This window comes from Belonocnema kinseyi, chromosome 1, assembly GCF_010883055.1.
Source record: "Belonocnema kinseyi isolate 2016_QV_RU_SX_M_011 chromosome 1, B_treatae_v1, whole genome shotgun sequence".
In the NCBI taxonomy this organism is placed as follows: domain Eukaryota; kingdom Metazoa; phylum Arthropoda; class Insecta; order Hymenoptera; family Cynipidae; genus Belonocnema; species Belonocnema kinseyi.
This window is the reverse complement of record NC_046657.1, coordinates 112,376,640-112,400,781: the sequence shown is the minus strand read 5'-3', so window position 1 is coordinate 112,400,781 and position 24,142 is coordinate 112,376,640. Positions and strand designations below refer to the sequence as shown.

Below are 24,142 nucleotides of genomic sequence, written 5' to 3'. Positions count from 1 at the left end.
AAACAATGTAACTTTTGTTCAACTTCGTAAGTCGCTATTGATTGATCAAGAATGGTCATCAAAAGTTCGTCTACAGGTCAATCCACGCGTCTGGAAGACGCGAGCAGTTATATCAAATACAGTACTGTTATATTCCCCATATCAAAAAATTCCTCTGAACAAAGTAAATAATTTTGTTGCAAAGTTTAAAAATGATATTGGTAAGTTTGGTAGCTCGTAAAAGGTTCTTTATTTGGACACTCGGTATCGCTCGAAGAGGCCAACAGATATATTAAACATTACTGCTGTATTCCCAATATTAAAAACGTTTGGATCAGCAAGATAAATAATATAGTTTTCGAATTTATAAATCTCTGTTGTTAGATCACAAGATGTCATTGAAGTTTCGTCAATAGGTCATTCGATGCGTCTCGAAGAAGGGAACAAATACACCAGATATAGTGTTGTAATTCGAATATCAAAAGAAAATTCTCATATGAATAGAATAAACCATTATTTTAAACTTCATAAATTTATACTGATGGATCATTAACAATTTAAAAATAGCTCGATCTGAAATATCTAAAAAGCTTTGCTCATAAACATAGCCTAAACCATTTTTTTCAGGTTCATAAATCGGTATGCTGGTGTATCATAAAAGGTTCAACAATATGTCGATTGACCAATCTCGAAGACGGGAGCAAATAGCTCTTTTACTTTTCAAGATATGGTGAAGAGAAAAAAAGTTATATGCATACATACACGCACATTTAAAAAAAGTTTCGGGTTCCTGGGGTAAAATTTAATCGAAATATGTAAAAAAAATAGAGTTAGAAATGTACGTTACCTCAAACCTCCCTCTAATGAGGAAGGAATTATAAAACAAATTCGCCTTAGAAGAAGACACATTTCAAAAATTGAGAATTTCTTTTGCATGAAGGTAGGGAAAAGGGAAGGTTTTCTATTTGAAAGAAAGACAATTCAAAAATTGGAACTTCTAACGACTTGCAAGAGGAAAATAAACGAAATTAAATCTTTTTTGTATGTGTAAGGACGAAAATGTAAAAATTTGCAACTTTTTTTACTTGAATATAGAAAAAAGGTTAAACAATTGAAACGATTTTTCTCATTGAAGGGTGGGGGGGGGGGATAAAATTTGGATCTGTTTCTGCTTAGAACAAGGAAAATTGAAAAAAATCAAGAAAAGAATACTGCTTGGTAGCAGAAAAAATTTTATATTGAAACTATTGTGTGCTTAACAGGAGGGAAAAGGGGAAAATTAAGGTTTTCTATCGAAGAGGAAGAAAATTTTAAAAACTTACAAATTTCCTCTTTGAAACGTGGAAAATAAAAATATTGAATCTTTTTCTGCTTAAAATAGGGCGTCTTAAAAAATTAGATCGTTTTTATGCTTGAAAGGCGGAATATTTAAAAATTGAAACTTGTTTCCGATTTGAAACTTCATATCCTAAAATGCTCTCAAAATAGGGGAAATAGGGTGACTTTTTACAAAAATAGAGGAATAAATTCAGTTTCATAAAATTATTGTAGGTACCATATATTAATTCAATATGAACTAAATTTTTAAGAAAATAGTTCAATTTCCGGCTCAAGGCTTGAACTATCAACTAAAATGATGAATCCTTAACGAAATAAATGAATTTTTAATAAAGTACCTAGAATTTTAACCAAGTATAGTGGAATTTTCAATAAAAAATATGCATTTTGTATTACAGCGATATTATTTTCTATTACAAGAGACGATTTTTCAAACAAAATACATGAATTTTGAATCAAGTAGTGAAATTTTCAACTAAAAAAGATAAATTTTAACAAAAAATAAGACATTCAAATTTTCAGTTAGAAAGATTAATATTCAAACAAACAAGGCGACTTTCAAACAAAATATTAAAAATTTTAAACAAAACGTTGAATTTTTGACTGAAAGGATGAATCTTTGAAAAAAGAAAAATTTATCAAATAAGTGAATTTTCATGCAAAAATGATCAATTTTTAACCAAAAATAGAATGATAAAATTTTCAGTTAAAAATATTAATATTGCACTAAATTTTTCAACTAATATTTTGAATTTTCAATCAACAAAATTAATCTTGAACGAAGTAGTTTTACTTTTGACATCAAAATTCTTAACAAAAATGGCAATGGTTGATATTTAAAGAAACAAAAAAAAATCTTTTTTTATCAATCAAAAACAGATGAATTCAACTAGAGAACACGAATTTTCAACAAAATATTAATTTTCTACCAGAAGAGACGAGTTTTTAACAAGACGTGAGTTTTAGAAAACCGTTGACTTTTAAACAAAAAAATAAAAGATTAATTTTTAACAAATTGGTGGGATAGTATATTAAAATTTTCGAAAGAATTTTTAACTGAAAGAGATGTGTTCTGAACCAAATATATAATATTTGGATTTTCTTATAGGGATCTATTTATTTAGTTCGCATCCAAGCAAAAAAAATGAAAACGGGAATTTTCTTGATAAAAGGGAAAAAAGAAGAATTATTTAAGAAACCGGGAAAAAGGGGAATGGGAAGAGTGTGAAGCTAGAAAGAAGAATACAAAATTGGATCTTTTTCAGCTTGTAAGATACAACTTAAACTTTTCTGTGCTTTATTAGAGGGAAATTTAAATTTTTTCTGCTGAAAAGGAGAAAAATTAAAAAGTTAAAACTATTTTTCCAAAGGTGGAAACTTGAAAAACTGTAGGTTTTCTTCTGTTTCGAACGAAGGAAAAAAGAAAATTCTGTTTGAAAGGAGGCTACTTAACAATTGATTCTTTTTTTATTAGGAGAGGGGAAATATTAAAGACAGCTATTTTTCTACTTGAAAGAAATGCAATTTAAAAATTCATATTTTATTTTACTTGATAGGAGGAAAATGAGAGAAACTAAATTTTTTCTTCTTGAAATGACGAAAATTAAAAGAAATGAATTTATTCTACTTGAAAGCAGGACACTGAGATACAGATTTTTTGTTTTAAAAGGATAAGCAGTGACAATTTGAAAGTGTAAAAATGGTAAAGTAAGCTCCTTTGTCAGCTTGAAACGAAAAAAGCGAAAAATTGGAAAATATTGATCATATTCACAATACACATTTAAAGAGAAAGGACCGAAACTATTTTTAATTGAGATACCGCTATATAAAATTAAACAAGATTGAATCTGAAAATATATTTTAATAACACTCTTTTTTTCCTCCAGATTAACTTGTTCACTGATATTACTCTAATATGTGTGGACATGTGCTTATAAACCGTAGTCATGACTTTAACTTCATTTAACGTCTCACTGTTAATAATAATGACACGTGAAGGTTACCTCGCCTCAAGTGTCATGTCTTGAGTTCTGAAGAAGTATATATAAAACGTAAAAGATTCAAATTATAATCAACATTCTTTCATAAGAGATAGAAATTTAGTAATATGAATTAATATACCAGTCATAAAACATGCACTCATTAATTATCGTGGAAATTTTTCTCGTGTATTGGAGAAAAAAATTGTTTAAATTACACATTTTCGCCCATATAGAAAAAAGAAATCACGTGACCAATTAAATGTTTATTAAATTACGTATACTATTAAATATATCATCAGTATTCACTACAGATGTTTATAACTTTTAAATACAATAAATTTAGCGATTTATACTTTTCTTATTGTTCATTAATGAATCATTTTGTTTACATTTTTGAATCATGAGATGTCCATTATTTAAGTGTATTTAAAAATAAAATAATGTAGGTTTATGTAAAATTTACTTCATTTTCAAACTTCTTGAGTTTTCCTTGCGTAATTTTCCATTTTCCCTGGCCATTAAAATTCAACGCAATACAAAATATTTCACAAGAAATTTAAAATGTTCAAATTTATTTATTTTAAACAAAAAAATTACTTCTCTACCATAACAAATGATTTTTTAACAATAGAATTGAATTTTTAACCTAAAAAGATGAATTACTAACAAAAAGTGTAATAGTTGATATTTTAACCAAAAAAGAAGATGAAATTTTATTTAAAAAAAAGAATTTGAAACCAGAAAAAGATATAACTTCATTGAAAAAAAATATTAATTTTCAACAAACTGGTTAAACTTTCTACCGTAAGGATGAACTTTCAGCTAAAAATATGAATCCTCAAGCAAAGAAGATTAATTTTCAACCAAACATTTGCATTTTTATCCAAGAAAGATGAAATCTCTACGAAAACAACGGAAGTTTTTAATGAAAACGATACATTTTCAACAAAGTAGTTGAATTTTCACCAAAAAAAGATTTAAGTTGACTTTCGAAAACCAAAATCGTCCATAAACTACATTACCAATTTTGGCCTTTTTCGACCATATTTCATTTAATATGAAACACTTTAAATTTGTAACATTTTAGGATTTTCTACCCAGGAGATTAATTTTCAACCAAAGAGAGTTAAATTTCCAACAAAAATTTTATTTACAACTAAAAATGATGACTCTTCTTCCATAAAACACGAATTGTCCATTGAAAAGGACGAATCTTCATAAAAAATAACCGAATTCTCAAGCCAAAAAGACGAATTTTTAGAAAAAGAAAACACAACTTAAGCAAAATAGTGGAATTTTAATCCAAAATATATGCATCTTCAAACAAATGGTCAAATCTTTCAACAAAAATGATAAATATTCAACGAAAATCCGTTAAATTTTCAAGCAAAAAAGACGATCTTTTAGAAAATAGTTGAAATATGACTTCTTTAAAAGGAGGAATTTTCAAACTGTTAAATAAACGAATGAAAAACAAATGTGTTACAAAATAGGTGAATTCTCAACCAAAAAGATGAATTTTCAACAAACAAGATTAATTTTCTAGCCCAAAAGTTTCATCTTTTGGGCTAGAAAATTAATCTTGTTTGTTGAAAATTCATCTTTTTGGTTGAGAATTCACCTATTTTGTAAAACATTTGTTTTTCATTCGTTTATTTAACAGTTTGAAAATTTCGTTTCATAAAAGTACATGAACTTTCTCCCAAATAGTTATATCTTTAAATTAAAAAGTATCAATTCTCAGCCAAAAATGGAATAGTTAAATTTTCAGATAAAAAATTAGTTTTTAACAAACGAAGAACGAATTTAGGACAGAAAGTTCATTTTTGAACCAAACAGTTGAATCTTTAAAAAATTTTAACAAAGTATTTCAACTAAGTAGGTGAGTTTTCTATACAAAAATAATTAATTTTTAACCAAATAGTCAGATTTTCAAACAAAAATGTGGATTTTTTCACGCAGAAGATTCTACCAAAAAAGATAAATTTTTAACAAAATATATCAATTTTCAAAAAACTTGTTGAATTTTGAAGAGAAAAGGGCGATTTATTTACAAAATAGTTAAATTTTCATCCTGAAAATATAATTTTACAACAAAGAGTGTAAGTTTTATATAATATAGTTCAATTTTCTTCCAAATAGTACAATTTTTCTAAAAATAGTTTCATTCTTAGCCAAATATTAAAATTTTCAAGCAAAAATGTGGATTTTCAACTGAACTGTTGAATTTTCAAGCTAAACATATGAAATTTTTCTAAATACCAGTTCGATTTTTACCATAAAATGAATTTTCTTACAAAGTAGTTCAAATTTCTATTAGGTAGTTGAATTAACCAACAAAGTAGAATTTTAAAGAAAACAGTTTAATACTGAACCAAACCAGAACTCTTACGTATTTTTGGTCCCTGAAACCGAATCCAAAGTCTGAACGCCGAAATTAGTTCTTAATCTCTTCCTTGCCTCAAAAAACACTTTTTTCGTTCATTTTATAGCCCCACAAAACAGGTTCATTCTCCGACGGACAATACTAAGTAGTTTATTCTCACGCATACCTTGGGTCGCTGAATTCGAGTCCGGAATTTCGAAGTTAGGTACTGTTTTTTTCTTAACCAAAAAATTCCATAACCTGAAAAAAATGCTTTTTTCATACAGTGCATCACCGCAGAAAAAAAAGAAAACTATATGTTTCGACGCACCATATCAGTCAATTCTTACTTCTATTAAGTCACTGAATCCGAATTTAAAGTCGGGTTTGATTCGGATTCAGCGACTCAACATACGTAAAAATTGGTAAGTCTGTTCCGTCGAACATCCTGCTTTTTAAAAATGGAACAGTTGCATTTTTAACCAAACAGATACATTTTTTACAAAGTAGTTCAACTTGAAACCAAGTAGTTGAATTTGTGACCAGAAAAGATTATTTATTGTAATATCAGCAAAATAAAGCAATGGTAAACCAAATAGTAGAATCGACCAAATTCTAACTCAGGAATATACTAATTAATCTAGTTTAAAACCTAACATCAATTCTCTTAATTATATTAAGACTCGGGAGTTATTCTGATTAGAATTAATCACTAAAAATACGCAGGGTATTAAAAAGCTGATATTCTCTATCCTATGCAATAGGGAAACAAGAAACGTTTTTATGTGGACCCGGTTGCGTAATTAATTTAACGATTAACTCTTGAATAGTGGAATTCTCTGTTCAAATCCGGGCCAAGGTAAACTTTTTCTCGTTTTTCCAAAAATTACTTGACTAGTAAAAACGACAAAATTTTAAATCAGAAACTCAAATAGTAAAATATTTAACTAAACGAGACGAATTTGGAACTAAAGATATTATAGTAAACTCTGCAGCCAAAAATAGTAGCAATAAATGATAAAAAGGAAAAAGGGCAGTTTCTTGAAAACAGGGGGAAAAAGAGAGGAATTCTTCCAAAAAAAAAAGGAAAAAATAGGGGAATAGAGGAATGAGTTGTGGAGTCTGAAATTTAAAAGTGTATTTCAAATTTATCAAGTCACTATTAAAGTGTCTCACATTGGTAACGCATTTTCTGGACAGCCCCTTTAAAATTAAAAAAAAATTTCCTGCATGTGGGAAAAAGTTTAAAACATGTGCATTATCTTCATGATTATAGACTCATAAACATGCCAATATTTCTTAATAGACACATTACCAGCAATTAACTTTTTGCAGGAAGGAATTTAATTTTTTGCGATACTACATTTTTCTTATGTCTTAATTACTAGAAATATAATGCTATTTTTGATCGAGAAATCAGGTTACGATAACATCGCAACTGGACCTAGATTGTTGCAATCTCTATAATTTGATTGGGGAGTAAGAGGGCTAGGTGTATTAATTAATTAATTAATTATGAACTTTAACACGTGGTTCATTGTCGTTGCGTCATACGAGTGAATTTTCAAGCACGCAGTTACAATTAATTGCAGCATTAATCAAAATGTCTCTGAATATTTCCGACAAACTTGGCGGACTTGTTTATAAAATTGTGTCTGTTCACTCGACGCCCGGATTAAAAAAATGCTTCCATTCAGGCCACGGCAAGTCGCCGTTTGTGTCTTGACAGATATACTTCGGCACCGCTGTTTCAATTACTATGCGATCGTATAATCGCGTAATGCGATTTAATCGCGAGTGGGAGAGATTGACGATTTGCGATTTTAATCGAGATTTTAATCCCACTTTTCTTGATCCCGTTTCCCTTTACAGACCTCGCACTCACTTCAGAGATCTCTGTAAGTTGCAATTAAGATTTTTTAACTGGTATTAAGGTCAATTATATTTATTTTTGTTTTGCACATATTTAAAAATATGTACAATTGTTTAAATAAAATGAAAATTAGAATTTTTATGTTTCGACCTGGACTGACTCACCGCACTCGTCAGTAGGGCTGTCAGTACGGCTCGTCGGTAAGGTTCATCAGTCAGACTCGTCAGTAAGGTTTATCAGTCAGGCTCGTCAGTAAGGCTATGTGAATCAATCATACCTTATACAATTTAACTAACCGAAATTTCATTATAATGCATATTTAAAAAAAAAGTTATGTTTATAAATTTTGCTGTTTATAATATAATGCATTTCAACCACGGATAGATGTTGAAACTTAATATAATTGACATACATTTTTTTAAACACAATATTTTTATTATTCCGGCCACGAATAGGTGCCAAAACTTAAATTAAAAGATAAAAATTGACAAACATGACATTTTTTTGGAAAATATATATCATAATGGATTTTTCGTCACTTAAATTTTATAAGGCAGGACTGATTTACACAGCCTTACTGACTAGCCTTACTGACGAGTCCATTGAGTCAGTCCGGGAATATAGATAAGACTAATTTTTATTTGAATTAAAAAAATATATTTATAAATTAATCGTAGAATAAAATTAATTATTATTGAACCTAATGCCAATTAAAAAATCTTCTTCACAATTACGATACTTGAGTCAATTAAAAATGATATCTTTTGGGAAAACAGCAAAGATGTCATTTTTCAAACATTAAACCGACATTTTAATGGAAATAAAGAATAAGAGGAGATGTGACGTGAAAATGAACAAATGTTTTAATTAAATTACAATTTTTTCTTTTGACATTGATTATATGATTTTCGATATATTTTGTTAAACTTTAATACGTAAAAAATAAAAAAGCACACTTTATATCAAGTTTCATGAATAACTTTAATTCAATTTTATTTCTATGAAAATTAACTTTACTTTTTAAGCAACTCTTGAAGTTTTCTAGCCTGATATTATAAAAGTATTAAAAATGAACTTCAATGTTTATTTAAAATGTGAATATTTTTTCTTTTATTTTTATTTGTGTTATAATAATCATAATTCCTATTTATTTATCGCAATCCACCTTTTTCTCATTTTTTCACTTAAATGTCAACTGAATTAATAAAATCCAATCAGAAAATACAATTATTCTTGGTTGGAAAGTTCATTATCATTGGTTAAAAAGTCTACTATTAAATTTATGTTTTTTTTTTGTTGAAAAATTTATTATTTGATTCAAAATATGTCGTGTTGAAAATTCAATAATAATGTTAAAAAGTCATACTTCTTGGTTGAAAATTCAACTATAACAACTTCATTAAAATTTCATTTTTTTCTGAAGAATCTGTACTGTATTTAAAAATTCGCGTCATTGTTTTAATAGAAATTAGTTTTTTTAACAGAAAGTTTAATTACTTTGTTAAAAATTCAGCTGTCTGGTTGAAAATGAACTTTTTTTATTGATTTTATTGATTTATTGAATCCTGGAAGTGGGTTTGAGTCAGGGAGGAATGTATAATCCCTTTTTGCCCTACTAAATATGTAATCCTGCGATTCTTATCGAAAAGTCAGATGCTTTTCTTTACGCCAGAGAAAAATATGCCGGAAGAGAAAATTAAATTCCAGCAGAAAATTATGGAAGAGAATACACAACGTTTATTTAATTTCTTACACTTTAATCTACTAATTTTATTTCACGTGGAAGAAGAATAAAACAATCGAAACTTTTTCTGATTGGAATGGATATAAATGAGAAAAAATAAAATTTTTTATAGTATGTAATAAAGCTGAAACTTTTTTCCGGTTTAATGAGAGAAATGGAACTTTTTCTGCTTTCAATAAGGACAATGTATAAAATGAAACCTTTTTTCAGCTTCGAATGTTCAAATTTAATAATTTTAAATATCCTATTGGATAAACATTTTTTAAATTGAACCGCTTTCTATTTAAAAAGAGAAAAATTGATCAAATTGGAAATTTGTTATGCTTGGAAGGAGAAAAATGTAACTATTGAAGCATTTTCTGCTTAGATAGGGCTTTTTGTCTGGTTGAAAATGGAAAAAAATTGTTCCCCGTTTTCCACCTTTTGTTCCATTTTTCGCCGTCTATCTGCTTCCTCTGCACCCCACTACCCAACTACCCCTCACATAGCTCAGGAATCGCCAGACTAATGGCGCCGGACCTGTCCTATAATGAGGAATAAAGTACGAAACATAAGTTTGTTTGTGGAAATTGTCTGCATGAGAATTGCACCTTCGTCTGCTTGAATATAGGAAAATCTCTGAAATTTGGAAAAAAATCTGCTTAAAATAGTATAAAATGAAAAAAACCCTATTTTTTCTACTTGATAGATTGAAAATTGGGGAAAAGTTTTTCTTTAGCTTGAAAAAAAGAAAGATAATACAATATGCAAAACTTGTTCTCCTCTTCAGGGTAAAAATTAAAAAAGTATTTTCAAACAAATATTTACATTAATGTCAAGGTGATACGATACATGTTTTTAAAAAGTAAAAATAAAAAAAATTGATAATTGTCATACGAGATGCGTATAAGAAAGGTCGCTACTGCCGCGTCTACCCACTGTCCACTGTCTTTTACCGGCGCCGCGAATGATAAATAGTGATAGTTGCGATAGCGTAATATGGACATTTGTAAAAGTAATAGTACATATTTGCGAGTGCAATAGTACTTTGTAATGGTGATTGTATTTGCCATATTAATGGTATTATACATCGCAGCATGTTTGTCGAATAGTGAACCAGCCTGATTGAATGTGTCACGCGTCGCTGGACATGCTTCTACATTACACAAATAGGCAAATACACAATTACACACACACACACATATATGTGCAAGTATATTGAATATGAATTTACCGTGAGGTCTATTATAAGGTGGCTTATCGAATAGTGACAGACGAAATAAATCAAAGTTGCTGCTAAGCGACGTCAAGCAAAAAGGACTAATAATTAGCGTCAGTCTTTGCATGCAAGAGACGATGTCCGGTACGCGGCTGGCGCCTAGAAGTATCTTGCGCGACGCCTCTCTGGCTCTTCGACGAAAGAAGGCCACAATTTCTACTCGTTGGACATTATTTATAATACCTTGTTAAAACTGTCCACTGATAAGAGACAAAAAGAAGAGAATGAGGTTGTATAAGGTTGTTTCTCTTTATGAGAAAAATGATTACACATTGAGAATGGGCGATGCTCATTTGAGGGCCGTCTGACTGCTCGCTCTACCCCCACTACCCAACTACCCCTCACGCAGCTGAAGAATCGCCAGACTGCTGCCGCCGGACCTTAGACGCGACGGTCCTACGTACTTAATGAGGAATAAACTACGAAACATATAATTTTTTCATTTTTGCAATTAGTAATTTCAAAATAATATATGTTACTTGTCTTAATAAATCAAACATTAAAACAAGTGCTCGGTTAGAAATTTTTATTTCGTAAAATGATGATAAATGTCGAAAATCTCGGTTACGAATGACCTTACTTTCAGTTACAATCACGGAGTTTTCTATAATACATTGAAAAAAATTCTACTAAGACCAATATTTACTTGTCATTGTGCACTAATTTAGCTCTAACTACTCACTTTCTCTTGAAATAATTAATTGATTTTAAATTCATCTATTCTTTATTTCCTAAACTTTGGACTATACATCTTTGACTTTTTGCATTCATCTTTTACTAATAATAAAATTTCCAATTCAAATGGTTTTTGGCTTGATAATAGTTAAGATTAGAAATCCTACCCTATAATAAAGCTTCAAATAGAAAAGATTCGAGTATGAAAACGAATAAAGTTGATATTAAGTAATAGAACAGAAAATTGAAGTCTTTCGACATTGTAATAAGTTTTTACAAGCCAAAAAACTATAGCCTAAAAATATACATAATATAATAATATACGTAATAAAATCTTTTAAAAATTCAGAATACACTATTTTAACTGAAAAACACTTCTAATTTTTAACTTATTAAGGCAATTAACATATGGGAAACCTTCCTACAGTGGTAGTAGCATATTGGTGGAATCGCAAAAATGTAGATTTCGAATATAATATGTCTAAATTACGAATTGCAAAAAAATGTGTCCTTCAATTCAACTTTGGGGTATTTAATTGAATTGAAGGAAAATGAAAAAAAAAACTTTTTTTCTGCTGGAAAAGGGATAGTTAAAGAAATAAACCTTTTTCTCTTTTAAAGAGGGAAGTTTAAGCAAAATAATACTTACTTTGCTTGAAAGTGTAAATTTAAGGAAATTAATCTTTCTTCCACTTAAAAGGAGAAAAATAAAAATTTTGAAAATTTTTAGCCTGAAATGAGGAATGTTTATTATAGAAACTCCATCTGCGTAAGAGAGGATTAAGAAAAACGTTTTGCTGCTTGAAATGGGGAAAATGAATCATTTTTGTATAGGAAGAACATTGATGAAATTGGTAAAATTCTGCTTAAAAGGGCGAGAATGTAAGAAATATTCTGTTTGAAAAAGGAAGATTTATATATCCAGAAACTCCTCAGATATGAAAGACGGACAACCCCAGAAATTAATTTTTTCTGCTGAAAGGGAGAAAATTGATAAGATTGGTAACGTTCTGATTGGAAGGAACACAAAGTCGAACTTTCAAGGCGGGTGCTGAAAAAAACCTTTTTTCTGTTTTAAGGAGAGATGATTAAAAATAGCACTTTCTTTTGTTTGAAAAGAAAAAAGTACAAAAATTCCCCTTTTTCTTCCTTAAAAGTTAAAAAATACCTTTTTCTGGTTGAAAAACGGAAAGTTAAGAAAATTAAATTTTTGCTCAAAAGGGACAAAGTTAATTAAATCGGAAAAAATTCTGTTTGTAGATGGACCAATTAAAGAAAGAAAATTGTCTCTGTTTGAAAGAGGTATTAAAGTAAAAACAGTTTTTGAAAATAATTTTTTTTGCTCAACTGATACGGGGGGGGGGGGGGGGGGGGGGGGGGGGGGTTGAATTAATTATGAACTTTTTCCTACTTGAAAGGAGAAAAACTAACTCATTGAAATTTATTTTGTTTCGAATGGAATACAAAGGAATTAAAAATATTCATATTGCATGATCACTATTGGCACAACTCGAACTATTTATGAAGTACACCACTAGAATATTAAAAAATTCATTCACGATTTCCAATAGTGATCTTTTTACACATCCACAGATAATTACTGGCGCCTTAACAATGTCAGATTCCTTCCAAATTCAAAGCTACAGTAACAAATGTATTTAATAAGATGATTGATTGCCATAAAAAGCAGAATTACAGAAAAAAAAAATGCCAGAAAAAGATAATTGCCCCCCAATTAATCCCAAGATGATAAAAGTTACCTAATTCATTCAATAATGTTAATATATCAATTAAGTAATAAATTTTTTTTCCCAATGACAAAGGCCAGCAAAAAAGTTGTTTTCTATCGCATGTCGATATTGTCGAGCTTTGATAAATAATTTATTGCGGCTTTAAAGACCTCGTTCGTTCATGCTTTGGCTTGTATTAATTTTCAAGTTTAATATCCAGCAGCCCGTGATAAGTAGAGGCACGGATCATTAGTAAAGCTTAATTGACGTAAACGCGTTTAAAGCGATGGATCGTGCACGATTTAGAAACTGAGTGAGTTACGACTTGTAGATCTATGATATGCTGTTACACTGTAAAAAATACGTTTTAAAATTGCACTTCAAAGTGTAAATTTACACATATAACATGTCACTTTAGATCCATTAAAATTACAGGTTAGAAACAAAATTTCCACATGTTGTGTAGAATGACGTCTCTTACAAGTTTAATTCTATGATGATTTTTCCGAAAAGCGCATCGTTTATTGTAAAAAAATTCATGAATGTTTTCACAAGAATTTTGCCATTAAGACGCCATTTTGAAAATACTAAAACGAAAAATCGATCTTTGAACCATGGATTCTCAAAGTTTAGACATTTATTCCACCGGTTAGTGAGATTCCAGGTTAATTACAGACTCGAAAAGCTTTGGAAAATGGTTCACAAAAAAAATAGGCATGAAAAGTAACGTTTTTTTTTTGTTTAAACTGCATTTTGGGATAATAAATAAATTTTTTGATGAATTTCATGGGCACCGTCGGAAAGAGGAGATCTTAAGCAATAAAAATATATGTGTCTCAATTTTTTCTAGTGTCGAATAGTCTTAGTTATTGGCCGTTGAAAAGCAGTGTCCCGGTTGTGGCGTTTTGGCCGTTTAAGGGTTAAAACAAGATAAATGTATCGAGTCATCGGACACTTTCTTTATGGAAAACGCGATTTTTCATGCGATAGGGAGTTATTCTGGTATAGGATCGTCCATAAACTCCGTTACCAATTTTAGTCTACCCACCCCCCCTCCTTAAGTGTTATTAAAAGTTTAAGGGCTCAGAGAATTTAATGAGCATTTATAAGCATTTTCAATTAGGGTTTAAAAAATCGTATTTTCTGTCTTTATTATTAATAATTACATTATTTAAATTTCGCGGGAAAATGTATCGCTTCAAATTGGAATGTGAGCCAAATTTAAATTCTAAAATAAGTCAAAGTAATGGAAAACATATTATTCGTATTAAAAAGGGGTTGCTGCAATATCCCGATTTCGAGATTCGTATAGGTATAAAAACAACCACACACCTAGAAGATTAATAATGCTAATGCAAACACAATTTCGTTCCTAAATATATTTTAAACACTTTTGTCGTGTGTTTAAGTGAAGAAAATAATTTTTGGAATTACCTGACCTGTAGCAACTCTGTAATTTAAAAAAAATTATATGTTTATTTTACTCTAGAATGTTTTTTGTAAAAATAGGTATATTAATTATGATTAATATTTGTCTGAAGAATGCGGCAAAACACTGATAAACAAAGTGATTAATGAGATAATCCTCAAAGAACGTGGTGTAGACTGTAGACTGTAGAGGAGACACTAGTTGACATATGTGAAAGAAATTTACCCAGGTGGTATGGAGGACTAACGAAATAAGTGTATTAAGGTGAAGTATATGGAAGTGTGCACAGAGAAAGATAAATATAGCAGTTAAATTTTCAATCAAAAAGATGACTTTATCAAAATACTTGAATTTTCAACCAAATGGTCGAATTTCTAAAAAGAAAAATTCAACCCGTAAAAGTTGAATTCTATAGCCAGAAAGAAGAATTCTTTAGAACACGGTTTCATCTTCAACCAGAAAAGTTGAATTTTCATGAAAAAAGTGCATTTTTAACCAGGGAAGATTACAATTTTAAAGTGAAATTTTGCATAACTGTGTCAAAAAGTAAAAAAAAAAGGGTCAAATTGTATGTCTGTTGAGTTTTTCAAATTACCCAATCGGCATTCAGGAAAAGCGACAACAGTACTTTCGAAATTTTCAAGACACACCTATTTTTGAGAGAAAAATAAAGTCGAAAGTGACAAGCCAAGATCGTCAGAAAGATTCTCACGTGTATTTACAGATATGCCCTAATGAATAGTTAATTCAATCAACAGTTTTGCAGATTTTTGTCTAAAGTCCACTTAATTAGTCGCAAGTTTAGAATGTACGAAATTCCTAGATAAGGATTTCTCCTCCATTTGGAAGATTCGCGTGTGCGGTCTACATTCTTTCAAAAATGAGGCGCGCGCGACTAAAACAACTTTTTTAAGGAAGAAACCGTGGGGCCATCTAGAATCGCATTAAGAATTTGATAAAAAAAAACCAACGTTTTGGGATAGGTGATTATTTCATGGCCACGCTGCTGATACTTTGATGCGAATTTCGATCCATTCATTCGGCTCTCTTACCAGTTAGCCATTCATGAAATCCGCCAAAATTCTTGTCACGAGAGTCTAGAATTTAAATTGTTCTAATTGGAAATTTACTTCTTTAAACAGGTTCTTCGAGATACGAATACTCGTTTCCTTCCTAAAAATATTCGTTTCTCTCAAAGAACTTAATATTTAATTCCGAAAGCTAACCTCACTTCTAAAAATATTGATTGCCAAATAAAATTTTTAATACATTTTTTAATCTGCAGATTTGCTGTTGAATGTTTTAGTAATTAAATCTCAGATTGTACTATTTTGAAAGTTTACAATTTGAAGTTGTTAAAAAAATGTAAAATTGGAAATTTCCAATTTAAGAATGTTTCATTGTAAAATTATAATCTAAAATTTATCCGCAGGAATATAAAATTATACATGTACCAAAATATACAATCGTAAACTTAAGTAATTATTGACTCTTTGTGTATAGAGGAGCATTTACTTTTTTCTGCGGTGATAATCATTGGATCTTTATTTACTCGAGGTATTATTTTTATCTCAGAAAAGAGATATAAGATAAGAAAACTTACTGAAATCTGCATTTATAAAAATGTATGTCAAAGATTGGTCCTACATTCGATATAGTATTGAATTTAATAAGCTTCAGTATTTAATTCGCGTTACTATTTTTCACAATTTTCCACTTACTCGGCAATAAATTGCACAGAAAATTAACTCGATGAAGTTCTTGGAAGAAAAAATATAATTTAACATGCAGATTTCAACGAGATATTATGCATTAATTAATTAAAGTCGATAACAATCTAATTAATTTATATTCATATTTACTTATTCACCCACAGAAAATTTCACTTAATAAATTTTCCTTCTATTTTATTTTTGATCTTAAATTACAATTTTTGTTTGCAATTTTACTAAATCTAACCTAAAAAGATATCTGTAATTTGATCAAGGACATAAAAATCTGATACCATCATTTGTATCGATTATTGCAGATGTTAAGGTCATTTATCCGAAATGTTTTTCAGCGATACACAGATTATACGTTTATTTTGCGTTTTTCAAGTTTCTAATGAGTTTTTATTTAAGATTGATAAGACATCTATTTCATCAGGAATAATTTTTTGCAAAATAGGTCATAAAAATATTCACAATTAAAAAACAGACTTCCAAACTACCTTACTTTTTGCTCATTAGAGACAAAAATAACCAATGAAAAAAGAATGAGTTGTTCTATAGTGAGTGGAATTTTCGATCACAAATAAGACTTTTAAAAATAGCTGAACTTTAAACAAAATCATTCAACTTTTTAAAAAACAGTTGAATTTTCTAACAAGTATAGTACAATTCTCAAACAAAGAAGCAGAATTGTCAACGAAAGATTTATTATTTCATACTTCAACGAAACATGACTTAAATTTTAAATAAAAAAGAAAGGAAGATTAACTTTCATACAAGAAAGATGACTTTTCAACCATAAAGGATGAATGTTTAATCCAAAAGGACGAATTTTCAATGAAGCAGTAAAAGTTTTGACTAGAAAAGACGACTTAACAAAATAGTTGAATTTTCTACCAAGAAAGATATGAATTTTCAACAAGAATGTCTTTTAATCAAAGTGTGTTTTCGACTAAAAAATGTAAGTTATTTTATTATTGATGGAGGTTTTTTGACCAGGGAAATTAATTAATAATTTTAGATGTTATTGGTCTTGTCTACTGGTCTTAATCAATAATATTAAAATATTGATTAATCTTAAGGTGGTGAAAAAAACGAATTTTCAACCCGTTTAATAGAGCCCAAAAAAGATAAATTCGAACAAAAAAATTTAATGCAACACCAGAGAATTAATTTTTACCCAAAAAAAAAATCAACAAAATATATAAATTTTCCACCAGACACTATGAATATTCAATAAGAAAGTTAATTTTCTAAAAAGTAGATAGTTACAAAAAAATAGTTGAATTTTAGCTAAAAAAGATAAGTTGGCAACAAAAAATAAAATAACCAAATATTAAGTTTGATTAATAACCTTCGACAAAAATGTCGAATTTTTTAACAAAATATTTGACCTGTAGCTAAAAAGATGAATTAAAAAAAATTATTTTCTACACAAAAAGAGGAATTTTCAACAAAAAAGTTAATTTTCTACCAAGTAATTATATTTCCAAACAAATAGTTTATATTTTTAACAAAATAGTTGAATTTTCAATCAAATATTTTTATTCAACAAAAAAAGAAGAATTTTCTACTAAAAAATATGAATTAAAAAAGTAGCTGAAATTTTCATAAAACAGTTTAATTTTCCACCCGACACCAAATAGTTCTTTTTTTGTCAAAAAAGTTAAATTACTCACCAAATCGTCAAATTAAAAAAATAAATAAATAAATTTCAATTAAAAATAGAATAGATACTTTTTTTATTAAAAAATTAATTTTTAACAAAAAAGAAGGACTTTCTATCAGCTAAAATGAACCAAATAAGTCGAATTTTCAACAAAGCAGATAATTACCCTGCTGAAAAGATGACTTTTCAAACAATTAATTAAATTTCTGACTGAAAATACAAGGAAAAACAAACAACCAAAACCAGAAAAACGTTAATCTTCTACCATGTATAGTTAATTTTTCAAATACATATTTTAATGTTTAGTCAAAAAGTCGAATTTTCGAGAAAATTACTTGAATTTTTAACTAAAAAAAAACGAATTTTTATATTTATAGAGTTTAATTTTCTACATAATTGTTGAATTTGAACCCGAAAAGATGAATTTTCACCAAATCCTATAATGCATTCAAATAAAACTTTCAAATAAAAATATAAATTTTTCATCAAAAATAGAATGTTCATATTTTTAGTTTGGAAAAAAATGGTAAAATTCTCAACCAGGTATTTGAATTTTTAAATAAAAAAGATAAATTCGCAATGAAAAGTATAACTGATTACATTTAATTAAAAAAATATTGTAATTTGAATTAAAAATCCTTCAATGCAATAAAAACATTAGAATTTTCAACAGAATAGTTAGATTTTTAATTAATAAGATGAAATTCCAACGAAAAAGTTCCATTTTTAACTAAAAAGATTAAGTTTCCATAAAAAAATACAAATTTTAAAAGGAATACATGCACTTTCAACCACAAAAGAAAAATGTTTACCAAAAAGTTTGATTTTGAACTAAAAATGAGTTAATTTCCAACGAAACAGTTATATTTTCAACTACATAGTAAAATTTTTTACGAAAACAAAAGTTTAAACGTAAAATCAAGAAAAAGGGAAGACATCTTGAAAGCAGGAGAAACGGAGATATTTTTTAAAAAGACGAAAAGAGAATTATAAAAGTGATTTTAAAACTTATTAAGTTATTTTTTTACCACCTTTGCCAATCTGTTACCAACTGTAATTTTTAGCGCTGCCGACCCCCCCCCCCCCCCCCCCCCCCAATTGGTAACTTAGCTTATGGACTACCCCCTATTAATATCACATTTTTAACCATTTTAATTGTTCACACAATGTGTACAATTTTATTCTACATGGAAAATACACATAAACACCATTATAAGAATTTTTTCTTTTTCAATACGATATTTTCTGGCATAAAAAAAAACTAAGTAATAAAATTACCTCCATAAAATATATCGATTAGGCAATAATCTGTTAAGGCTAATAAGGTGATAAAATCATGAAACCTTCAAAGTTTTTTTCATTTCTTTTCGCCATCAGTTTCCTTCCTGTTTTAAACAAAAGTAGAAAAACGTTTAGCCCAAATTAAAAAAAAAATACTTAAAAACAGGTAGGTCTTTGCGGACAGGGTCATAAACATTAGTCGGCCTCATTAAATTTTATGCGCTAAAATCTACTAACGCGAGTCGCGGCTCGTTAAAGCGATGACTAAATATCCGAGGTGTGGAAAACGATATTAATATATGTATATTAAATTCAATGATGAAAACACATATATTATTTTAGCACGGAGATCACAAAGGAAAGCTAACACTAACAGCCGTGAGAAGGTGGAGAAAAATTCTGCGAATTACATGCGCATTGGGATTATGTGCACGGCTTGTAAACGAGGGCGATAAAAATAAAATTATCGTTAAAGTGAAAAAAAAATATATAAAAATAATATAGTTGAAGGGTGGCATGGGAAGAGTACCAGAGTGCAACAAAAATCAGGGTTTCGATTACGCAACTACACTTCACTTCCACTCCACTTTCATATTTTACTTTCATATTTAATTTAAATTTATCATAACTTGAAGAGAGGTGAATGGAAGTGGAGTGGAAGTAAAGTTCTGTAATCGAGGCCTTGGAGTAAAAAAACAGTTCTAAAAAATAAAATTTCTTATTAATCAAAAAAAAAAATGAAAAAGTACACTTACCGACGGACAGTATCCGGCCACTGATCGAGTGACCTATTAAAAATTAGCATTGACTTTGAAAGGTGATAACGCCGTACAGAATATACATAAATATATATATATATTTTGAACGTTGGAAGGAATAATTAATTCTGTGTTAAATGAGTCTTAGTTGAAGTAATTTAGCCTTGTCGGTATTGAATTATATTATGAAATAAAGACAATAATACAATTAGGAATTTGAAGGAATTTCGTACATTAACATCAACTCTTGGCAGGAGCTAGGAAAATGAATGTATACATTTTACATGAAAAAAAAGTAATATTTAGTGTACGAGCATGCTCGCATAAAAAATGATTATGTCATGACCCCTTGAAGATTTTTAAATGTTTATTGTCAAATAAATTCATTTTTCTAAAGTTCCAGTTCTAATTGAAGCACAAAACTCTAAAATTCGGAATTTTTTTTTGTCTTTCTCACGTGATAATTCAATACGCACAAGGTTAAATTACTTCAACTAAGACTCACTTAACGCAGAATTTAATAATCTTTTCAATCATTAAAAAAAATATATGATCTATATTTTGGACGCGGCGCTATCACCTTTCAAAGTCAAGAGAAATTTAACCTAAAAAAGCACAAGTAAATACAAATGGCGTCCGACGAGGAGCATTCAAGACACTGCATTCTTTTTGCATTCAGTTGAAAATTCATCAGTGAGAAATATCTGACACCACTTTTTACACGTTTTACGTATCACCGCACCTACTCCTAAGGCTGAGTAAATAATTTCGGCCATCTCAGCTGCATTTTTTCAATTGGAATGTAAAGAAAATCCAGTGTGTCGATTGTTCCTTGTCGGACGCCAGTGTATTGACTAATGATTGTTGAGGTTAAGCCTGTAAGGCCGCCACCTATTATATTGTATGTTTGAAGCTGAAGGATCACCCTTTAGAACTATACTAATTTGTAAACCTAATATTTTGTGTAAATAACATTGAAAAGTAATTTTGTACAAAATTTTGTTTTAATTATGGAGAAAGATATTTCGAATTTCCAGACTTGGAAAATCCGTAATTTTTTAAAGACAAATCTGAATTTATATTTTCGAGGTCGCTGAATCCAAATCTGATATTGTACTTTTAAAATTCAAAATGGCGGATCCAATTTAACGGGAAAAAATCGGAAAAATGGCACAGAAACAGTAAAAAGCAGGTGATATTTAAATTTTCGACATTGTTGAATCTAAATGTAGATTATGAAAGTAAGAGGGAAGGGACAGGGCTAGGGTGCCAAAGGGGGTTAGATGAAAGGGAAGATTTCTATGGAGGTGAAAGGCAGCATAAAGAGAGGGGTATGAACGAGGGCGTGATAAAAGGAGGAAATATTCATAAAGGAGGTAGCGGAAGAGGAATATTATAGCGAGAGGAGCTTTTCAAGACTAGTAGGTGGAAAGACATACAAAACAGAAGGATATGTGATAGAGTGAAGGGAAAGCAGGCATAAATGAGAGGTAAATGGTTTGGGAAGGGGAAAATAGATAGAGAGGAGAGTAGAGAGTGTACGTCATAGGAAGGGGTATATAGATACATATGTATGTTATGGGTTGATAATGGCTAGGGTGGATCAGTGATCCGAAGCGGATATGTGAATAGATGAGAAGGAAAACCCAAAAGACAGACGGGGATATAGCGATAGGTGATAAGGAGAGGGGCCCGATGTGTAGAAGTTTAATTATGGGGTACTTACAAGAAAAGAGGAGGGGATAACCAACGCGAATATGGAAGGCCTTGGAGAGAAGGGGAAAAGACAAAGTTGTTGAGGAAGGGTGAGATGGACAAAGAGGGGAATGAACAAGGTAAGAAGAAGACAACATTTTAGAGAGTCGTGGATGTGAAGAATAAGGGGCACATGTAGAAAGGTGAATGAGAGGAGCTGAGACATAGAGGGATGAGATAAAAATTGATGAGCGAGAGCGAAGAGGTATGCAGGTATATAGGTATGATGGTGGACAGGTACTCAAGACGAGGAAAGTAATCAAGGATAAATGGGTATACAGGGAAGGGAAGATGTATATGGAATTGTGGATGATCTAAAATCCTCTCTCGACCTAAATTCTCGACGCATCCCATTTTTCTTTACTACTCGTGTTCATCTAAGAAATAAAATCTTTGCTTTTACATATGCAAGTCTCAAATGAGTTTTACATCTCTATTTCTCGAATCCTGTGAGAAGGAAGAGGAGTAAATAAAAGTCTTGCAAAGTGGAGGATTTAGCTGCCCTGGAGCAGAAAAGAGCAACTGCGCATTAAAAGGGCTCGAGAACTTGACGCGCTTGACAGCATTGTGGGCGGCTTTCAAGGTCATTGGACGAACCTGCAACCAGTTTCTTTCTCGGGTTATACGCCGCCAAGATAAATCGTAATTTATGGGTAAAAAATTCAGATTTACGATACAGATGAGTTAATCATTTTCACCAAAGATGGCGATAAGGTGTTTAAATTTTTTTGAAATATCCCCCAAGTTTGTGTAGACCTAAAATTCTTGAAAATTCATTGGTGTGTATTCTCTGTTTAGGCTTTAGATCAGATGGAGATTATCCGTATTTTGAGAACACTGTCCCGACTTAAAGGGATTCGCACCAATGTTCTTTTTCCCCCTATGTTTGCATATTTTCAGCGTATATTTGATTATTTTCAAATTCGGTCGGTGGTATCGTTACTCTGCATCAGAGGTCATTCGTAGGAAGGTAGAAAAAAGAAAAACAAGCTTTGCTGCAAAAGTAATTCAAAATAGTAATGAAGTTGCAGCCTGCTGAAAATAAATATTTGGATGAAAAAATTGGTTATCTTACCTTACGGTATTTTGTAGGCAGATCGACAACTTCTCGTATCTGTAAACAAGAAAAAAGTATAAGAGTACCTGTGGAATTCGTAATCAAGAAAATATCGAATAAAGTGCTTCTAATCGATTAAAAGAGACTACTGTTCATGCAAAAAGAGGCTTGTAATTTTAATACAAATACTTATTTACAACAAAATTTTGATTCCATTTCAAACTTAGTTTTCGGATTGCATTTACAAGATTAGATGAAATTCTATATTGCTGATGCTGAATTTGGGAGCAAAGGCCAAAATTAGAATAAATTATACAATTTATGTTTAGGCAAACTGTAATTCATTTTATAACAAGCTAATTACACTCTTAACAGAGACCTGCCGCATTTATATTTATATTTCACCTAATTCATTTATCATTTAACTTTTAAGATTGCAAGCTTCATAACCTAAGATGCTCTTAATTCTTTTAAATAAAATTGATTTAGGACCCATATTGAATTACATATGCAAGGTTTTATATTTCCAAAGTTTCAATTAAAAATATTTCAATTTCAAAAAAATAGATGAATTTTTAACCAAAAATATGAATTTTCACATAAAGAAGATTAAGTTTCTACTAAAAAAACCCGAATTTTTGACAAAATAATTTAATTTTCAAACAAAGAGATGAATTTTCAACTGAAATGACAAATCTCCAACCTAAAAATTTAGTTTCTAATAAAGAATTTCAACGAAACAGTTGAATTTTCACCCAAAAGAGATTAATTTTCCACTTATTAATACGAAATTTTCGACAAAATAGTTCATCTTTCAAAAAAAGAGATGAATTTTCAACTGAGAAATTACAATTCTTAATCAAGAACTTAAACTTTCAACCAATTAGTTGAATGTTAAACCAAAATATAAATTTTCTACGAAGAATGTGATTGTAAATATTTTTATTAAAAATGACGAATTTTAACAAAACAGTTGAATAATCAGAAAACAGAGTATTAACTTTCCATTTGTAACCTTTTAAACGAAAAGAGATTAAGTTCAGCCCAAACAAATTATAATTTACTTTGCTTGATGATTCAACTAATAATTATTAGTTTTAAACCAAACAGTTGCAATTTCAACTTAGAAAGATTAATTTTTTACCCAAAAGGGCGAATTTTCAATGAGTTATATAAATTGAATTTATTTTCAATGAAAATTTAACTTTTCATTTTTGGTTGAAAAGTGATCTTTTTTAGTCTAAAAGCTAAACTGTTAGGTTCTTCTTTTATATTACAAAATTAATCTTCTTGGTTGAACATTCATCTTTTTTTGGTTAAAAATTAAATTATTTGGTTATCTTTACTAACTAAAAACTCTTTCTTTATTGCAGCTAAGTATTTTGTTGAAAAATTGTCCTTTTGTTGTTTGATTAAACTATTTTTGAAATTAAATGAAAATCTTTCTTGATGGGAAGAGAGGGACGCGAAGTAGAAGTAAGAGAAAATGAAGAGAGAGGAACTATGGATAAATGAGGAGAAATACGGGGGGGGGGGG

The 24,142-nt window shown here is 29.6% G+C and overlaps 1 protein-coding gene across 4 annotated transcripts in view; it reads right to left on the bottom strand.

The window, feature by feature from the left end:
• Window positions 1-24,142, bottom strand: part of LOC117174495 — a 231,936-nt gene that overhangs the window by 59,368 nt on the left and 148,426 nt on the right. For all 4 annotated transcript variants that reach the window (XM_033363690.1, XM_033363672.1, XM_033363681.1 and 1 more), the window contains one exon: window positions 22,624-22,662. The gene's annotated coding sequence lies outside the window, so the exon portion shown is untranslated. The remainder of the gene's footprint in view (window positions 1-22,623; window positions 22,663-24,142) is intronic.